Raw genomic sequence first — 19,511 nt, 5'->3', positions numbered from 1 at the left:
TAAAAAAAACATTTGTTGCTTACAAACTGGGTATCTTCATTGCTGTTCACAACACATACATCTAATTTGAATGTCCGGTAATGTGGTGTCTTGACACCTTTAAATATATTACCAAAAGAACATTTGCTGCATTTGATGTCCTTTGGTCATCCCTTGTTAGTTAGTGTGATGTTTAACCTGTCAGATGGGTATAGTCAGTTTTAACAGCTATTATCATAAAATGCCTTTAGAAAATTCTTTGCAACCTGTATATTTTGTTGTGGATAAATTATGTGGGAAGCGAGAGTGTTTCTGTACCAATAGCAATAACGACCCATGCTATGGCCATGTCATGATAATTTTTGGTCCTTCACAGAAAACATACTTGCATCAATCTGTAGTGTGCATAGTTAAGCATATATGTTACCATGGTCCAGGATTTATTGACACAGGTTGATCATACGATAAATAATCCAAGCACATTTTTGTTTGGAAGTGGAAAGATATAATAAAAATTGCATTAATTGCAATGTGTAAAAAGAGTTGAGATACTGTATTATAATTTTGCTGCATGTCATTGTGGTATATATCATGTCTTGATTGGTGAATATGTTAGTTTGTGACTTTATTTGAAGCAGAAATAATATGTGAATGCTTAATTGAGCATAATTCCGACGGGTAACTACGCACTTCTTCCGAGCACGCGTCATGCAAACCATCTTAAATGACCACCTAAACTGTCATTTGGCAACCTAAAAAGCTGCCAAGGTTGCCCGGCTGGCAACAGGGAAAAAAAGTTAAGCGAGAGGCCTGTGCAAGTGAAATGTTTGTGGCTGCAGGAGTCAATATTTTACAAACTGTCTTAATAAATCTTTTGCATACATTTATTTGCCAGATTAATGAGTCTGAGAATGAAATCATCGTGGCTTTATCAAACATAAGGTTTAGCACTACATGCTACCAATCCCAGCTGTGGAGACATTGGTATCGTTGTCTCGTTGTAGGACACTGATTATTTTTATTCTTGATCTTAAACCATGTATTGTGCTTTTGAATGTAATTTACTGTGCTTATGTATACAATTTATTCTGTAATGTCTTGTCTTTTATCTGGACCTTGAGTCTGTAATAATAAGTAAGTAAATAAGTTAAATCAGCAGTATGTGGAAACAAGGAACTGTACATTCTGGGTTACATAAAAGGACACTGGAGTAACTCAGCGGTCAGGCAGCATCTTCGAGGAACGTGGATAGGTGACGTTTTTGGGTGGGGACCCTTTTTCTCACCTTCTAACCACCTCCCCCAGTCTCCCCTTCTCACCTCCTCTCCCTCAGTCTCCCCCTGTAAGTTTGAAGAAGGGTTGTGACACAAAACGTTACCTGCCTGACCCGCCCACTTACTCCAGCACTTTGTGTCCGGGTGAGTCCGGTTAACTTTTTTGCTTTGATCATTGCGTCCCAAGCAGTGTTGCCGGTCCCCAGTCTGACTGTCTCTTTGTGCCCCAGTGATGCAGTCCGTGGCCAGGATCAACACAGCCGTATGCAAGGGGATCCCCGCTGGGACGACGAAGAACTGATGGACCCCAGTGCCAAACTGCCCGAGGTCTACCCATTCGCAGGGGCGTTGTACCAGAGGGAACTGGCTGCTCTCCAGCGGCAGAAACCACAGGTGAGCAAGCAACCGCCAGCTCCCGTTCACCGCCAGCTCACACTGCAGACGTTCAGATCCAAGAGTGTATAATTGGCATATGTATCGGCACACAACATGAATGAATGAATACGTTTATTAGCCAAGTATGTTCCCATACAAGGAATTTGTCTTGGTGCTCCACTCGCCAATAACAACATGACACACACAGTGTAAGAATTAAGAATGACACAAAACATTAAACATTAATAATAAAACATTACAGTTTAAACATGTAACTGAAATAAAATACCAGAGCAAAAGGAGGCTGCAGACATTTGGTTATTGAGTAGAGCTACTACTCGTGGGGAAAAAAGCTGTTTTTATGTCTGGCTGTGGCAGCTTTGACTGTCCGGAGTTGCCTTCCAGAGGGAAGTGATTCAATGAGTTTGTGGCCAGGGTGAAAGGGGTCAGAGATGATCTTGCCTGCTCGCTTCCTGGCCCTTGCAGTTTACAAGACAGGGATGTAATGCTGTAATGTCTGAAGAACGGGGTCTCGACCAGAAATGTCTCCCGTTCCTTCTCTCCAGAGATGCTGCCTGTCCCGCTGAGTTACTCCAGCTTTCTGACACCCCATGGTGCTGTGTGGGTGTGAGGTTGACTGTGCTGTGTTCTCCTCGTGCAGGGTGAGCTGACTCTGGAGGAACTGTACGTTGCTGTGGAGATGCTCTCGGCAGTGGCACTGATAAATCGAGCCTTGGAGGCCGGAGACGTTGGGGTGTTTTGGAGCAGCCTGCTCACCCCAGCGACGGGCCTGACCGAGGTCAAGGACAAGAGTGTGCAGCGGTAAGCAAGCAAAGCCCCCTTACTGCAATGTTCAGCGTTTGATACTTTATTATCACATGTGACCCTGTCACAGTGAAACTCTTTGTCCTGCACACCATACACAAGGTGTTGTTGTTGTTGTTGTTCGTCCTTCGTAGACCTAGAAGACCATGTGGTTTTTGTTTGTGTTGTGTTACGGTTGTGGTAATAACTGAAGCCTTACACCATGATAAAGGTCCAAAGACTTTATTAACGACATAGCATTGATAACTTCATGCTAGCACCTTTCTCTAATTCTCAGGGAAACAGGCAGGGAGGGTTACTGTAAAAGCAAGTAGGCGCAACTACAAAAGCATGATTCATAACATGAGTGACACTGATCTACATCCTCCCTCTTAAAGAATCAATAACAGTACAAACCCATTAACTAAGTAAGGCACGCATAGCAATTGATAATAAACTGGAGGAAAGACAAACATAGTCCGGGTACTTCACAACCGGCTTACAAACAAGACCAGCACGTGTACGATAGAGACCATCTCCGTTCTTTCCCCGCGGGGAGAGAGCAGGTGGCTTCACAGTTGGGGGAGACTGAACCAGCATTCCTCAGCATTCCTGGAGAGGAAGCAGGAGACTGTGGCGCAGGCCAAGTCGTCACGGACAGATGATGGCAACGGCAATAACACTGTTGCGTATGCCTCGTGTACCTCGACTGACACAGAACAACGATGTGCCCAAATTGAGAAAGAGCTGTTGGCGGTTGTTTTCGCCTGCACGAAATTCAATGATTTCATCTTTGGTCACAGTCACGATTGAAACTAATCACCAACCTCTGATCAGCATTTTCAACAAACCAATCCACGCCTCTCCGGTGCGCCTACAGCAGATGTTGCTGCAACTTTCTTGATCTACAGTTTGTGAGTCCGGAGGTGACTAGTGAGACAGATCCGGGCCCGGAAGGTTCACTCGCCAAATATGGGATACAGTTGTGTGGGTGCTGCAGTAGAAGTTGAAGTGGCTGGAGCCTTGCGCGCGGCACGTTCCCTCTGACCTTCTGCTGTGCGCTTCTTCTCAACTGCACGCGCTCCTGTAGAGATCTTGCTTCGCCCAGTTGGGCGGGACGGGTCCTGAAGTCATGACGTGCGCTTGACTTGGATTAATATGAGGGAGAATTGTGCAAATCGTCAGCCTCACTATCTCAATAGACAATAGATAACAGGTGCCGGAGGAGGCCATTCCGCCCTTCGAGTTGTTGATTCACGTTTTTCTCTCACATCGGTTGTTTCGACAATAATCGACCAGGCACCAGGGTTGCTTTAAATGTACGTTTATTGAGCAGGAGTCTCCACACAGGTTTAACAACCTAGCAAAGAGTCCAGCTGACTGCCCTTAATTGCAATGCTTTATATACGTTAATGCCACCGTTTAGCCCCCTCCCACATTACCCAAACAATCGACAGCCCTGTACACAATGGTCATGATAACAGGCACGTACACAATGGGAGATGTTAATTAGTGGAACAATACTAGAGCTAAGACAGGGACATTTCTCAGACATTCGGGAGCCAGTGGTTTGCATATTCTTCAGCCTTCTGAAACTCAGCCACCTCAATCAGACGAGTGCGGGGAATATCAAAGTTGCGAATATGCAGCATCAGCAGGATAATGTGTATTTCTCAGGATCACAACTTCCTGAGGCCTGCAGCCACATAGTCAGCAACTTTGGTGAGCAGACATTTTAAGTTTCAACCCAGTTCACCTGACCTCCATTTTCCCTTCACATAACCATTTTACAGTGCTGATTCAAGATTTACATTCACATTCCCCCCTTTTGCCATTTTTATGGCAACACTCACAGTCCATTTAAAAGTCCCATTCGCCGAATCTCGTAACCTTCTAGTTCCCTGGCCAAGGCTTCTTGGACCGTCCGACCCTTGTCCCCCAATTCTCCTTCCTCCGTATATAATGATCCATTACAGCCCCTTCGGGTATTAATGACTTCTCCCCCTCCAGACCAGTCCCTCCACGCTTCACTGATCCCATTGCTATAACTGGGGATTGGCAGGTGATGGGATCCTACTGTCAGATGGGTCCCGTTAGCCCATCCACACAACAACTGAAATCCAGCATTTACAGGGATACAGTCCTTAGACACATTACATTGAACTCCATTATAGGTAAGGTTACACGTGGAGCCGTGAACGGGCCCTTGCAGAGCGCAATTGAGGCTATTTTTAATATAGATGACTATACACCCGTGTCCTTGGTTACTAAAACAATTTTCATATTGCCTGTTGTCATTATTGGTGGTGAAGTTACATGGCCTAGCTGGTGCTCTTGACGCCATCCTAGATCCATTATAGCAATTGTCGTAGGAGTGATTATTGTTCTTAGGTAGCGGTAAGCAGTTGGCCGGTGGAGCAAGAAGCATATCATAGTCAATGCTGACGGGCTTGACAGGGACCATTTCTTTTCCCTGGCACTTCACCAATCGTTCGGTTCTGCCCCATGCAGGGGATGGGGTAAACAGGGAGGTAACTGATGTCATTTGTGGATAACAAACCACCTGCCCCTTCCCGAATAGCTCGTTGTGTGCCTGGATGAATAAATTGGAGTTTTCTCGTTCCCCTCTCTTTCCTCGTTCGTTCCGTCCATGTTCAGGCTTTGTCCATTTCCAGCCGAAACCGATTAACCCTGCAGTGGTCACCACACATATTAATGCCACAAAGACCCTCATCTCAGCGATTTATTTCGTATCTGTGAAGACAAGGGAGGGAAAAAGAAAAGAACGTGCAATTTCATGGCAAAATTAATTCGTGCCCTGCTTCCCGTGGACTGGATCCCCCTCCCTGACCTCGACCTCCCCCCTTTGCTTGGTGTCACCAACCACTTTGCAATGGTGCAAATGCACCCATGCCGATCGTCCTTCTACCTTTACTGCGGTGGGGGTGGTGAGGAGAACCTGGAAGGGGCCCAACCATCGAGGAGAAAGGGTGTCTTTACGAACCCAATTCTTAATCAACACATAAGAGCCCGGGGTGATCCGTCCATTAACGGGAAAATCTATGTCGCCCACATAAGCGGCCTTGACCTCCTCATGAATCTCACGCAGGGCCCTTGTAAGGGCAAGGACGTAAGAGACCATCTCCTCCGTCATGTGATGCAATGTCATTGTGGCCGGGATAATGTCTGTCCAGGGGGTGCGCAGAGGTCGGCCATAGATGATCTCTGCAGGAGACAACCTTGTCTTCCCTGCTGGAAGGACTCTGATCTGGAACAAAGCATCAGGCAACATTTTAACCCATGTGGAGCCTGATTGGTCCACCAGCTTGGCAAGCTTGGTCTTCAGGGTCTGGTTCAAGCGTTCCACCATTCCTGCAGCCTGTGGGCGATAAGCACAATGCAGCCGCTGAGTTACTCCCAGCTGTCGGCACAATTCTTTATTGATAGCGGCAATAAAGTGAGGGTCGTTATCCGAACTGATGGTATTTGGAACCCCAAATCGAGGAACAAACTGCCGTAATAAAATAGACACCACCGTAGAAGCAGTACAATCAGTGGTGGGAAAGGCTTCAATCCACCTAGAAAACACATCAACATTAACAAGTACATGTTTATAACACTGACACTTAGGCAAATCAATAAAATCCATCTGTAAGGTTTCAAACGGAGCAGTAGGTAATGGAGTACGACCTGTCTGGCAGACAACTCCTTTACCTGGGTTGTGTGTCGCACAGGTGAGGCACCGTGCGCTAGTTTGTGCTGCCAAAACCTTAAGTCGAGGATGCCACCATGCCTGTAAGAGAGCGTCTACTAGCAGGGTGGCCCCACAGTGAGTGGCTAGATGTAGGCAATCAATGACCCAGGTCGCTAACTGGTCTGTCATACAGGTCTGTCCGGCCGGCGTGAGCCACAGTCCAAAGTCAGCCTTCCGACAGCCCAGCTGCTCCCATTCCATTATAACATTAGCAGAGGCGTCCCCCTGTAAGAGCAATACATCATTTATGGTTGGCATAGGTTTCTCAGATTCAGACGAGCCCATATAAAGGCTTTTCACCCGCCTCATCATACTACCCACCACTTTAAATCTATCGCGTGAAGCACACTTAGCCGCTTCATCAGCCAACCTGTTACCGATTTGGACCAGGGAATCTCCTGTCGTGTGAGCCGCACATTTAATTACGGCTATCGCAGAGGGCAGGAGGATAGCATTCAACAGGTCAGAGACCAGGATCTGATTGGCAATCTTATGGCCCGTTGAGGTGAGGAATCCCCTGTTTTTCCATAAGGGTGAGTTTTAATCTTGGATCGGGTAGCGGGATTTGGAGGAGCGGACACAGGACTGGCAACGGGGGCAGGCTGGTTCAACGGGGGTGCTCCACGGACTCCCCAAGGATAATCCTCTACCTCCTCCTCGTCGTCACCTCCCAAATCTATGCCAGCCACCGACTTACGTAAGTCTTTATCTACCTTGGCCTTATTTTGTCTCTCTCTCTGCTGACGATCCTTACTTTCCTTTGCATGCCTGCATTCTTGTTTTAGTACTGTCGCTGACTTCTCCTGACCCCCCTCGGTCAGGGGTATTCCTAGTTTCAAGGCATTACTCTGCCAACTGGCCGTTAAAGACCGTGCCTTTTCTTTGTTACAATGATCGATCCACAACTGAATGGCCTTTTTATATATATTTTTTCTATCCGTTTTCCATATTACACTTTGAGCCCTTGACAACACACCCATATCATTGGAACCCCCTTCAGGCCATTCATCCTTCCCCAGTTTATGAATGAGTCCTCCCGACATACGCCTAAAGGTCTCCTCCATTTCTGGATGCAAGAAACATAGCTGATGTAATGGCCGGTCTGGGTGAACACTGGTGTCCATACCATTACCCATTTTTAAACTTATACTATCACACACAATATTTCAGGGTTAACCGCGAGTCCTTGGTTCCGCCGTATCTCACTCGGTCACTTCAATTCCTGACCTTCGCGTGGAGGATTTCCTCTCTTAACAACCAGTCTAAGGCGGACTTTCTGTGAGATACGGAGGTACCTTGGTCTCGGTTAACACTCAATACTTTTTAATCCGACGATTCAATATACACTTATGCTATTACACACCAATAGTTCAGGGTTAACCGTGAGTCCTTGGTTCCGCCGTATCTCACTCGGCCACTTTAAAGCGGACTTTCTGTGAGGTACGGGGTACCTTGGTCTCGGTTAACACTCAATACTTTTTAACTCTTTCAGGGTTAACCGCGAGTCCTTGGTTCCGCCGTATCTCACTCGGCCACTTTAAAGCGGACTTTCTGTGAGGTACGGGGTACCTTGGTCTCGGTTAACACTCAATACTTGTTAACTCTTTCAGGGTTAACCGCGAGTCCTTGGTTCCGCCGTATCTCACTTGGTCACTTCAATTCCTGACCTTCGCGTGGAGGATTTCCTCTCTTAACAACCAGTCTAAGGCGGACTTTCTGTGAGATACGGAGGTACCTTGGTCTCGGTTAACGTCTCAATACCAGTTAACTTCCTATACACAGTGCACTCCTCTTATATACCGTCTACGGTCCCCCTCTACGGGGTGTTTTATCCGCTCGATCAGACTAGGATAATCCTCGAGACGGTTACACAAATATCACAACCAAAATTTCAGGGTTAACCGTGAGTCCTTGGTTCCGCCGTATCTCACTCGGCCACTTTAAAGCGGACTTTCTGTGAGGTACGGGGTACCTGGGTCTCGGTTAACACTCAATACTTGTTAACTCTTTCAGGGTTAACCTAGAGTCCTTGGTTCCACCGTATCTCACTCAGTCACTTTGAAGTGGACTTTCTGTGAGATATGGGGGTACCTTGGTCTCAGTTAACGTCTCAATACTAGTTAACTTCCTATACCCAGTGCACTCCTCTTATATACCGTCTACGGTCCCCCTCTACGGGGTGTTTTATCCGCTCGATCAGACTAGGATAATCCTCGAGACGGCCCTATCCCAGTGCCCACAACCGGAACGTTCGGATGTCGTCCCACCAACTGATGCAAGTCAGCGAATTACCCTGCTACGCCGGGATACGAGGAAGGACCAAGAGGAGATTTAACTAAATCTACTCACTTGGCTGCGCACCCTTCACATCGATCCCGTCGCCCAGTGGATTCACTCGCCGGCTCGATCAGTCGCTGGTTGACATCCCACTTCTGACACCAAAATGTTGATTCACGTTTTTCTCTCACATCGGTTGTTTCGACAATAATCGACCAGGCACCAGGGTTGCTTTAAACGTACGTTTATTGAGCAGGAGTCTCCACACAGGTTTAACAACCTAGCAAAGAGTCCAGCTGACTGCCCTTAATTGCAATGCTTTATATACGTTAATGCCACCGTTTAGCCCCCTCCCACATTACCCAAACAATCGACAGCCCTGTACACAATGGTCATGATAACAGGCACGTACACAATGGGAGATGTTAATTAGTGGAACAATACTAGAGCTAAGACAGGGACATTTCTCAGACATTCGGGAGCCAGTGGTTTGCATATTCTTCAGCCTTCTGAAACTCAGCCACCTCAATCAGACGAGTGCGGGGAATATCAAAGTTGCGAATATGCAGCATCAGCAGGATAATGTGTATTTCTCAGGATCACAACTTCCTGAGGCCTGCAGCCACATAGTCAGCAACTTTGGTGAGCAGACATTTTAAGTTTCAACCCAGTTCACCTGACCTCCATTTTCCCTTCACATAACCATTTTACAGTGCTGATTCAAGATTTACATTCACAGAGTCACCACCACCATTCAATGTGATCATGGCTGATCAGCCCCAATCACTACCCCGTTCCTGCTTTCTCCCCATATCTCCTCACTCCGCTATCTTTAAGAGCCCTATCTAGCTCTCTCTTGAAAGTATCCAGAGAAACTCCACCTCCTTTGAGGCAGAGAATTCCACAGGCTCACAACTCTCTGTGAAGAAGTGTTTCATCATCTCCGTTCTAAATGGCTTACCCCTTATTCTTAAACTACAGCCCCTAGTTCTGGACTCCCGCAACATCGTGAACATGTTCCTGCCTCCAGCGTGTCCAAACCATTAATAATCTTATATGTTTCAATAAGAATCCCTCTCATCCTTCTAAACTCCAGAGTATACAAGCTCCATTCTCTCAGCATATGACAGTCCCGCCATCCCGGGAATTAACCTTGTAAACCTACGCTGCACTCCCTCAATAGCAAGAATGTCCTTCCTCAAATTAAGGGACCAAAACTGCACACAATACGCCAGGTCTCTCTAGGGCCCTATACAACTCCAGAAGGACGTCTTTGCTCCTATACTCGATTCCTCTGGTTATGAAGGCTAACATGCCATTCGCTTTCTTCACTGCCTGCTGTGCCTGCATGCGTACTTTCATTGACTGATGAACAAGGGCCCCCAGGTCCCTTGTACTTCCCCTTTTCCCAACTTGACACCATTCAGATAATAATCTGCCTTCCTGTTTTTGCTACCAAAGTGGATAACCTCACATTTATCCACATTAAACTGCATCTGCCCACTCACCCAACCTGTCCAAGTCACCCTGCATTGTCATAGCATCCTCCTCACAGTTCACACTGCCACCCAGCTTTGTGTCATCTGCAAATTTGCAAATGTTACTTGTCCCGGCCTATCTGTATCCAGTGGCAAGACATAGACAAGACGGCTGGCGATAGGTCAGGATGCAGTTGGTCATGTGAATGTTGCGCCCTAATTGCTCGCCACGATGCTTTGCTGGCTCCACCTTCCTACCCGTTGTACTGCCAAATGGTGGTCTGTTCCGCCGGTTCCAGTCCAGGTATGTAAAGGATACACAAGGTATTCAAAGAGTTGCCACGGATGGGGCCCCGACATTCATTATGGTCATACGTGATAGGATCATGTTTAATAAAGAACTGCAAATGCTGGAAAGATCAAAGGTAGACAAAAATGCTGGAGGAACTCAGCGGGTGAGGCAGCATCAATGGAGAGAAGGAATAAGCAACGTTTCGGCAGAGACCCTTCTTCATAATCAGGCCATTCGGCCCATCGAGTCTGCTCCACCATTCAATCATGGCTGATCTATCTCTCCCTCCTAACCTCATTCTCCTGCCCTCTCCCCATAACCCCGGACACCCGTACTAATCAAGGATCCCGGAGGTTGCAGGTGGTTTCCAGAGATTGCAGGTAGTGGAAGCAGGTAGGGAGACTGACAAAAACCTCCGGGAACCGCACGGAAACCTCGGGTGGGGCGCAAAGTCTCCAGAGGTTTTCGTTCAGGTTTCATAAGTGGGACAGGATCTCGTGGGTGCTTGTCTGCGCAGAGTTTGTACGTTCTCCCCGTGACCCACGTGGATTTGCTCTGACATCTTCGGTTTCCTCCCACATTCCAAAGACGTACAGGTTTGTAGGTTAATTGGCTTGAAATGCATGATTCCGCGTTGTATCTCTAAACTAAACAGCTCTGAATTGTTCTATTTGTCCCCAACACTATGATGCATAGACGTCCTTGGAAGCACAAATGGGTCGGCTTTACTGAACATGTCAGGACATCCATATCCATGAATCCCACAGGCAATATAAGGGAACAGGGTTATGGGGAGAAGGCAGGAGAATGGAGTGATAGATTGAATATTTAATAGCTATATTTAAGAGGGAGTTAGATGTGGCCCTTGTGGCTAAAGGGATCAGGGGGTATGGAGAGAAGGCAGGTACAGGATACTGAGTTGGATGATCAGCCATGATCATATTGAATGGCGGTGCAGGCTCGAAGGGCCGAATGGCCTCTACTCCTGCACCTATTTTCTATGTGTCTATGTTTCTATGAATGGCGGAGTAGACTTGATGGGTTGAACGGCTTAGTTCTGGTCCTATCACTTCCATCGGCACTAGATGACTGCCCTGAGCGTGTGACATCTTCCCCTCTCCCCGTGCACCCACTTGGGTAACCTCCGCACGTTTTTTTGCAGAAATCGTGGCCATTGTTTTGATAAACCAAGCGCTGGACGGCGGAGATCCCGAGCGGACCATCGCCGCTCTCCTCATGCCTTGCGCCGGGCTGGCTGCCCTGGACTTCCCCGCGGCCATCCGTTACCATCACGTGCTTGCCGCAGCCAAGCGCCACAAGGCAAAGGTAGGAGGCGGCGCCCTTAAAGATGCAAAGACACGTTCCCGTGTGTGTGTGCGTGCGCATCTAATCCACGCAGCATTCTAATAAACCTCTCTTGCGTGGGACTCTGACTTTAGCGTGGGACAGATTGAACGGTGATGAAAGAATGGGTCATGATTGGGTCAGGACAAGCTGGGCTTGTATTCACTGGAATTTAGGATGAGAGGGGATCTTATAGAAACATATAAAACCCTTAAAGGATTGGACCGGCTAGATGCAGGAAAGATGTTCCTGATGTTGGGGGAGTCCAGAACCAGGGTTCACAGTTTAAGGATAAGGGGTCGGCCATTTAGGATTGAGATGAGGAAAAACATTTTCACCCAGAGATTTGTGAATCTGTGGAATTCTCTGCCACAGAAGTCAGTGGAGGCCAATTCACTGGATGATTCAAGAGAGAGTTAGATTTAGCTCTTGGGGCTAACGTAATCAAGGGATATGGGAAGAAAGCAGGAACAGGGTTCTGATTTTAGATGTTAAAAAAGAATTGCAGATGCTGGAAAAATCGAAGGTAGACAAAAATGCCGGAGAAACTCAGCGGGTGAGGCAGCATCTATGGAGTGAAGGAATAGGTGACGTTTCGGGTCGAAACGTCACCTCTGCTCTGGCTGGAGGAGATTCAGGAGGGGATTCACAAGGCCAATCAAGACAGTCAGATGGCGAGAAAAAGTGAGTCGTTCCATCAGTAGCTGCATGCAGACAGGCTCCGTCATGGCAACGAGCGCTCGGTGTCAAATGAAGCTAAAATACAAACTGCTGGATTGAAAGCGGAACATGCTGGGAACATTCAGCAGAGTCGGCAGCATCTGTGGAAAGGGCAGCAGAGTCAAGGCTTCGGGTGCAACTGAGAAATGTTGGCTGTTCCTCTTTGCATAGATGCTGCCTGACCCGCTGAGTAGATGATTTTGAGCTTAGTTTAATGTCACGTGGTACAGTGGGAAAGCTATGTTGCGTGCTAACCGGTCAGCAGAAAGACAACACACAATTATAAACGAGCGAAAGGTTGTTGTCTGGACACGAGGTTCTCATTCTCTGTCTCATCGTTATTTGATATCCGGCCCACAGTGGTAGTGTCATCAGAGAAATTGAAAAATGAATTAGATTTGTACAAGGCTGCTCATTCGTAGGTGTACAAGAAGTAAAGAGGGGGGCTGAGAACACATCCTTGCGGGTTTTCTCCGATGTAACAGGTTTGTAGGTTAATTTATTGCCATAAATGTTTAAACAATTTGTCCCTAGTGTGTATAGGATAGTGTTAGTGTGCGAGTATCGCTAGTCGGCATGGACTTGGTGGGCCGAAGGGCCTGCATCCGTGCTGTATCTCCAAACTAAACTCACTCTACCCCATCTATGTTTTCAGTGTCACTCGGGGTGGCTGCCATTAACCAGGCAATCAAGGAGGCCAAAGTATCTCAAACGCTCCGGGTCCTGCGCTCGCCAGAGGTTGCGCTGTGCGGCGTGGTTTTGAATTGCGCACGTACCTACCAGACCGAGGTGGCCATGTTGGTGCGGGTCAAAGTGGACATGGGTAATTCTCCTCATCTACTGCATCCACTGTTCCAGGTGTCAACTTCTCTACGTCGGCGAGGCTTGGTGATCGTTTCGCCGAACACCTCCGCTCAGTCCGCCTAAACCTACCCGATCTCCCGGTGGCTCAGCACTTCAACTCCCCCTCCCATTCCCAATCTGACCTTTCGGTCCTGGGCCTCCTCCATTGTCAGAGTGAGGCCCAGCGCAAATTGGAGGGACAGCACCTCATATTTTGCTTGGGTTCATTCGCTTGTGTGTCAACAGGTTGGATGACGACAGAGGTCAACACTGAGCTATATGTCATTACCACACAAGCGAATGTACCCCAGCAGTATGAACATTGACTTCTCTAACTTCAGATAGCCCTTGCTTTCCCTCTCTCTCCATCCCCAGTTCTCCCACTAGTCTTACTGTCTCTGACTACATTCTATCTGTCCCGCCCCCTCTCCTGACATCAGTCTGAAGGCCCGAAACATCGCCCATTCCATCTCTCCAGAGATGCTGCCTGTCCCGCTGAGTTACTCCAGCATCTTGTATCTACCTTGGGTAACACACCTGTTGAGTGAGGTAAAACACGTTTCGTCAACTGGTTATCAGGTGGCGTGGCGGTAGAGCCACTGCCTCACAGCACGGAAACCCGACTCTGCGTGGAGTTTGTACGTTCTCCTTGTGACCGCGTGGGTTTTCTCCAGCTTCATATGTTTCTTGGAGCAAAATTAGAACATTCAGTAGGTATGTTGCAAAGCCTACCTGAAGCGTCTTTGAAAATCTGCCGCTGAGGGTGTGCGCGATTTTGGCGCCGTTTAGAGGGGGGCGGGTTTAAAACGCGATTTTCTCTAGGCTGTTCAAATCGAAGATGTTCAGCCTAGTTAATTATTAACGAAAAATCGCTGAAAGACCCCGTCGCAAAAGCTATTATTAGTTTTAAAGGCCTCGTATAATAGTTATAGTAGTTTAAAAATCAATCTCTAAACCCGCGATCGCCAGCAACCGCTGGGTCTCATAAAGCAAATAGCAGAAGGTGGGTTGTATATTTTTACATTAAAAAGGGCTTCTAAAGATCCCTTTATACAAAGTTTAATATTGCGAGTAGCTCATTTTGGGCCCATTATATCCCGCAGTATTTTTCTCGGCATTTGGGGCACAAATCTACCGCAATGTGAACGTTCTAAACCAGCGCGTTCACAGGAACCCACTGGAAAGCTGATTTAAATGGGCATTTATTTACAACAATTAAACACTAAATTCCTTCCATTTGGTCTATAAATTAATGTAAATGAGATTTAAAAATCATGTTTTATTGTGAATTATTTGTGAATATTATTTGGACATTTAGGCTATTTAAAAATGTTAATCATTTATTAAGAAATGGATAGATGTTTAGATCTAGTAATTGGAGTCTGAAATTAGCTACCATTAGGTAACTAACTAATTATATGTTTTAATTTCAGGTCATCCAAGTAAGATTATTTTATATTTGTTTCAGAATGCTTCAATCTATGATAACTGAAAATTTCATTCAGTTCTCTTAATTTTTAAGAAAGTTATCGGCTTTTGACTGTTCACGATCACAGCTTTTTTGATATATCCATAGAAAATCAATAGGGAACAAGATGCTCATTTCCCAGTATGAAAATGGCCATAACTTTTTAAATACTTGAGATATGAAAGTGAATTAGGTGTCAAATTAAACTTATTGTTATGCTTTATCTGATGGGATAAATTGCAGACTTGATTTTTAAAATCTCAAAATTTTGTAACATTGCTACATTCAGTCCATCATTCTACTCTGCCATTCAATAACGACTGACCTATCTTTTCCTTTCCATTCTCCTGCCGTCTCCCAATAACCCCAGACTCCCGTACTAATCAAGAATCTGGCAAACAGCACATTAAAAATATCCATTGACTTAGCCTCCACCGCTGTCTGATAGCAATGAATTCCACAGATTCACCACCCTCTGACAAAATAAATTCCTCCTCATCTCCTTTCAAAATGTACATTCTTTTAATCTGAAGCTGAAACATCCTCTCCACATCCACTCTATCCAAGCCTTTCATTATTCGATATGTTTCATCATCTTTCTAAACTCCAGCGAGTTTGAAACTCCATCAAACAATCATCATATGTGAACCCAATTATTCCCAAACCAAGTGGTGATGACAATAGACAATAGGTGCAGGAATAGGCCATTTGGCCCTTCGAGCCAGCACCGCCATTCAATGTGGGAAGGGCTTCACCTGCCTTGACCACCTGCTGGAGCATCGGCGAGTCCACATCGGCCAGTTCCCCTTCACCTGCCCGCTCTGTGGCAAGGCCTTTGCCCGCTCCTCCAGCCTGCTGGCATACCGCCACATGGATAGATAGGCGCTGTTTATGAAGACACAAAATGCTGGAAGGAATGGGTAACGTTTAGGGTCATTTCTTCAATCACCCATTCCTTCTCTCCAGAGATGCTGCCGGTCCCGCTGAGTTACTCCAGCATTTTGTGTCCCTTTTTGTAAACCAGCATCTGCAGTTCCTTGTTTTTAATCCATACTGGTTAACCATCTCTGTACCTTCCCCAGAGCCTCCACATCAGTCCTGTAATGGAATGACCAGAACTGTATGCAATACTCCAAATGCTACCTGACCACTGACCCTTAAAGCTGCACATATACATTCCTCTCTCTCCCCTCTCCCCACTTTACCCCCCACTCGTACACAAATTCTGTCCATTTCACCCTCTCGTGCCCCCCTCCTCTCTCTCACACTCCCTCTCTCTCTCCCTCTCTAACACACTCCCTCTCTCGCTCCCTATCTCACACACTCCCTCTCTCGGTCCCTCTCACACACTCCCTCTCTCACACGCACACACACACCCTCTCTCTCTTGCTCTCACTCACACACACTTTCTCTCTCACACACAACATCTCTCTTGCTCTCTCTCACACACACTTTCACTCTCACGCACACACACACGCACACACACCAAACACCTCCACTCGGTCCGCTTTAACCAACCTGATCTCCCGGTGGCTCAGCACTTCAACTCCCCCTCCCATTCTGAATCCTACCTTTCTGTCCTGGGCCTCCTCCATGGCCAGAATGAGGCCCACCGTAAATTGGAGGAGCAGCACCTTATATTTCGCTGGGCAGTTTGCAACCCAGCGGTATGAACATTGACTTCTCTAATTTCAGGTAATCCCTACCAAAGATCCTATAGCGGAGCAAGATAGGCCACTCCTGCGTAATGCAATGGGCTGACGTGTAGGCAATGGAGCGGAACCTGGGCCTTTTGTTGTCCATTTCAGTAACCGGACCCGATCTGACTCGCAGTGTAATCAATGTTGCGGGGGAACAGTTTGTGTGTGTGATATAGAGTTAGTTCATAATTCTGTTCCTTCATAATTTGGTTAATTCTTGTTAAAGAATAAAATGTTTATCAATTTTGACTGGTAATTTTTAATGTTTTTTAAATAATTTATTTTTAAATGGCTCATATGCTGTGAGTTGATGTTTGTATTACACTTGCACTCTGTAATTCATTCATCTAATCACACTGTTCACAACTGCAGTATTTGGGGAAATAATAGCAATATGAAGATTCCAGTACCTATCGCCCTGGAATGTTCCTTAATGTTTTTGTGTCTATGGAGTTGTTTCTCCACAATAAAATGGGTCTGGTCTTCCCAATAGCCAGAGAGTGGAATGAGATCTGTCTGTAATGGTGGAGTTATCTAAATTAAGTATTTCACAAAATTAAATTTGTTTTGAGCAAGATTTACAAATGATGTATAACTTAAGGATGGTTTTATTCAGCGAGCATACAACTGTTTAGATAGTGTACACAAATACATGAATGTGATATAGATGTATATAATAATTTAACACACACATATACATTTCTTCCGATTTTTATATCCAATGATGAACTTTATTTCAGACTAGACAAGGGACAACATTAAATAAAAAAAACATTGTAAACCTCCCCGCAACTTCACTCTGGTGTCTCATCCGTGCTGATCCAGGCCAGACTCCCCGCACGCTATGGAAAGAACATATTTTCGCTTTTATTGTGATCTTTCACTTTTTAACAGTGAATATCTGATAACGACACATTAGCAGCATATGGCACCAATACTGCACCAACCCACTCAATTTTAAATAATTCATAATAGAAATCCATTAACATGGTTAACACTTTATTTCTGACATGCATAGTAATACTTACATAATTCACATTATTCTGTGCGCGAGATATACAGGGTTGCAGTGTTCAGCATTTCAGCTAACCGTGAAAGTGATGTACAATTCAACGTTGTAACACAATGATAGCCCCACCCCTACTTCACCAAAGAGCAAAACGTCCAACGTAGATACAATAATAAATACATCGCCATTTGCATTGTTTTGTGCAGCTAACAAATCACAATTTCACACAATGTACATAAGATGGCAGTTATTTGACAAATACTCCACAGTTCAGTGTAGGAGATCATGTCAGCGAGTATTCTGGACACACTGTCGACATCTGAAATTACAGAAAATATCATGCAGTCAATATGTTCTTATTCTGCATTAAATAACAGAGAGGTAGAAAGAAAATGCTCTTGAGAAGATTTTTACAAGGATGTTGCCATGAGGCAACTAGTACTCCTGCACCTATTCCCGCACTATCTAAATGCCGTCAAGTTGGGAAAAGGGGAAGTACAACGGGATCTGGGATTCCTTGTACATCGGTCTGTGAAAGTAAGCATGCAGGTACAGCAGGCAGTGAAGACAGCGAATCTGGTATGTTGGCCTTTATATCAATGGAATCAAATACCAAGAGCAAAGAGGCCCTTCTGCAGTTGTACAGAGCCTTAGTGAGACCACACCTGGAGTGTTGTGTGCAATTTTGGTCCCCTAGTATGAGGAAGGACATTCTTGCTATTGAGGGAGTGCAGCGTAGGTTTACAAGGTTAATTCTCGGGATGGCGGGACTGTCATGCTGAGAGAATTGAGCAGCTGGGCTTGTACACTCTGGAGTTTAGAAGGATGAGAGGGTATCTTATTGAAACAGAAGATTGTTAAGGGCTTGGACACACTAGAGGCAGTAAACATGTTCCTGATGTTGGGGGAGTCGAGAGCCAGGGTCCGCACACACAGTTTAAGAATAAGGGGTCGGCCATTTATAACGGAGACGAGGAACCACTTTTTCCCACAGAGAGTGGTGAGCAAAGATTATAGAGGAGCAAGATAAACCACTCGACGAAAAAGCTGTAGTACGGTCATGGGCTCATGGGTAATTTGTGGCGCGTCATTTTGGTAATCATAGATATTAGGGTTTTTTTAATGGGCTGCTGTCATGGAGCCCACATCTACACGTGTGGCGAGCCGTTCTGCTATAGTGCTTGAAATGCCAATGTGAGTGATTCAAGCACTTTATAGCAGTGGTTCTTCAGGTTCCCAACTAAAGACGAAAGGTAAGAACAAATTATAACTTTCTGTCTTGAGGCCGATCTCTTCCTATAGCTCAGATCGCGGATCCGGGAGAATTGCTCTGATCGCTGGCCCCGCGGACTATAACACACTGAAGCCGCGGTGTGCGGAGCTTCTTGTCGCGGGGGCAGCGTGCACTTTCCCTCGCAGAATCTGGGATCCCTCGCCCGAGAAGAGCTCCGACTGCCGGCCCCCCGGCCTATAACATCATGAAGGGGAGGGCGAGAGGGGGGAGGGAGGGGGTGAGAGGGGGTAGAGGAGGGAGAGGTGTGGGGTAAGGTGGAGAGAAAGGGAAGAGTGAGGAGGGAGGGGGAGGGGAACGGGGTGGTGGAAGAGGGACAGAGGTAGGGAGCGGGGGGAGAGATGGAGTGGTGGGGGGAGAGAGGGAAGGGGGGTGGGTGAGAGAGGGATGGGGGTGGGAGCAGGAGGGGAAGGAGATGGAGAGCGGTGAAGGGAGGGAGATGAAGAGGGAGGAGGAGAGGGGTGGGGAGGGGAGGAGAGGGGAGGGTGAGAGAGTTGTGGGAGAGGGAGGGGGAGGGGAGGAATGAGATGGGGTGGGGGAGAGAGGGGGAAGAGTGGGGAGGGAGAAGGGGGGTGGGGGAGACAGGGATGGGGTGGGGAGAGAGAGGTGGGGGAGGGGGGAGGGAGATGGGGTAGGGGAGAGAGGGGGAAGAGTGTAGAGTGAGGGAGAAGGGGGGGTGAGGGAGAGAGCGATGGGGTGGGAGGAGGAGGGGGAGGAGATTCACCACTCTGTGTGAAAAATGTTTTTCTCATCTCAGTCCTAAAAGATTTCCCCCTTATCCTTAAACTGTGATCCCTTGTTCTGGACTTCCCCAACATCGGGAACAATCTTCCTGCATCTAGCCTGTCCAACCCCTTTAAAATGTTGTAAGTTTCTATAAGTTCCCCCCTAAATCTTCTAAAA

General features: G+C 46.6%; 2 long non-coding RNA genes across 2 annotated transcripts; both read right to left on the bottom strand.

Annotated features, from left to right (window-relative positions):
* Window positions 1-4,905: 4,905 nt before the first annotated feature.
* Window positions 4,906-5,731, bottom strand: LOC116966287. The gene is made up of 2 exons (XR_004409973.1): window positions 5,572-5,731; window positions 4,906-5,186 (listed from the first exon to the last, which is right to left on the bottom strand). It is a non-coding gene; the product is annotated as an uncharacterized LOC116966287 (long non-coding RNA).
* Window positions 5,732-6,985: 1,254 nt separating this feature from the next.
* Window positions 6,986-7,517, bottom strand: LOC116966201. Its single transcript, XR_004409930.1, has 3 exons — window positions 7,507-7,517; window positions 7,460-7,462; window positions 6,986-7,119 (listed from the first exon to the last, which is right to left on the bottom strand). It is a non-coding gene; the product is annotated as an uncharacterized LOC116966201 (long non-coding RNA).
* Window positions 7,518-19,511: the final 11,994 nt, after the last annotated feature.

Source organism: Amblyraja radiata, chromosome 36, assembly GCF_010909765.2.
Source record: "Amblyraja radiata isolate CabotCenter1 chromosome 36, sAmbRad1.1.pri, whole genome shotgun sequence".
Classification (NCBI taxonomy): Eukaryota; Metazoa; Chordata; class Chondrichthyes; order Rajiformes; family Rajidae; genus Amblyraja; species Amblyraja radiata.
The sequence above is the reverse complement of the archived record's forward strand: the minus strand, read 5'-3'. Positions and strand labels throughout refer to the sequence as shown.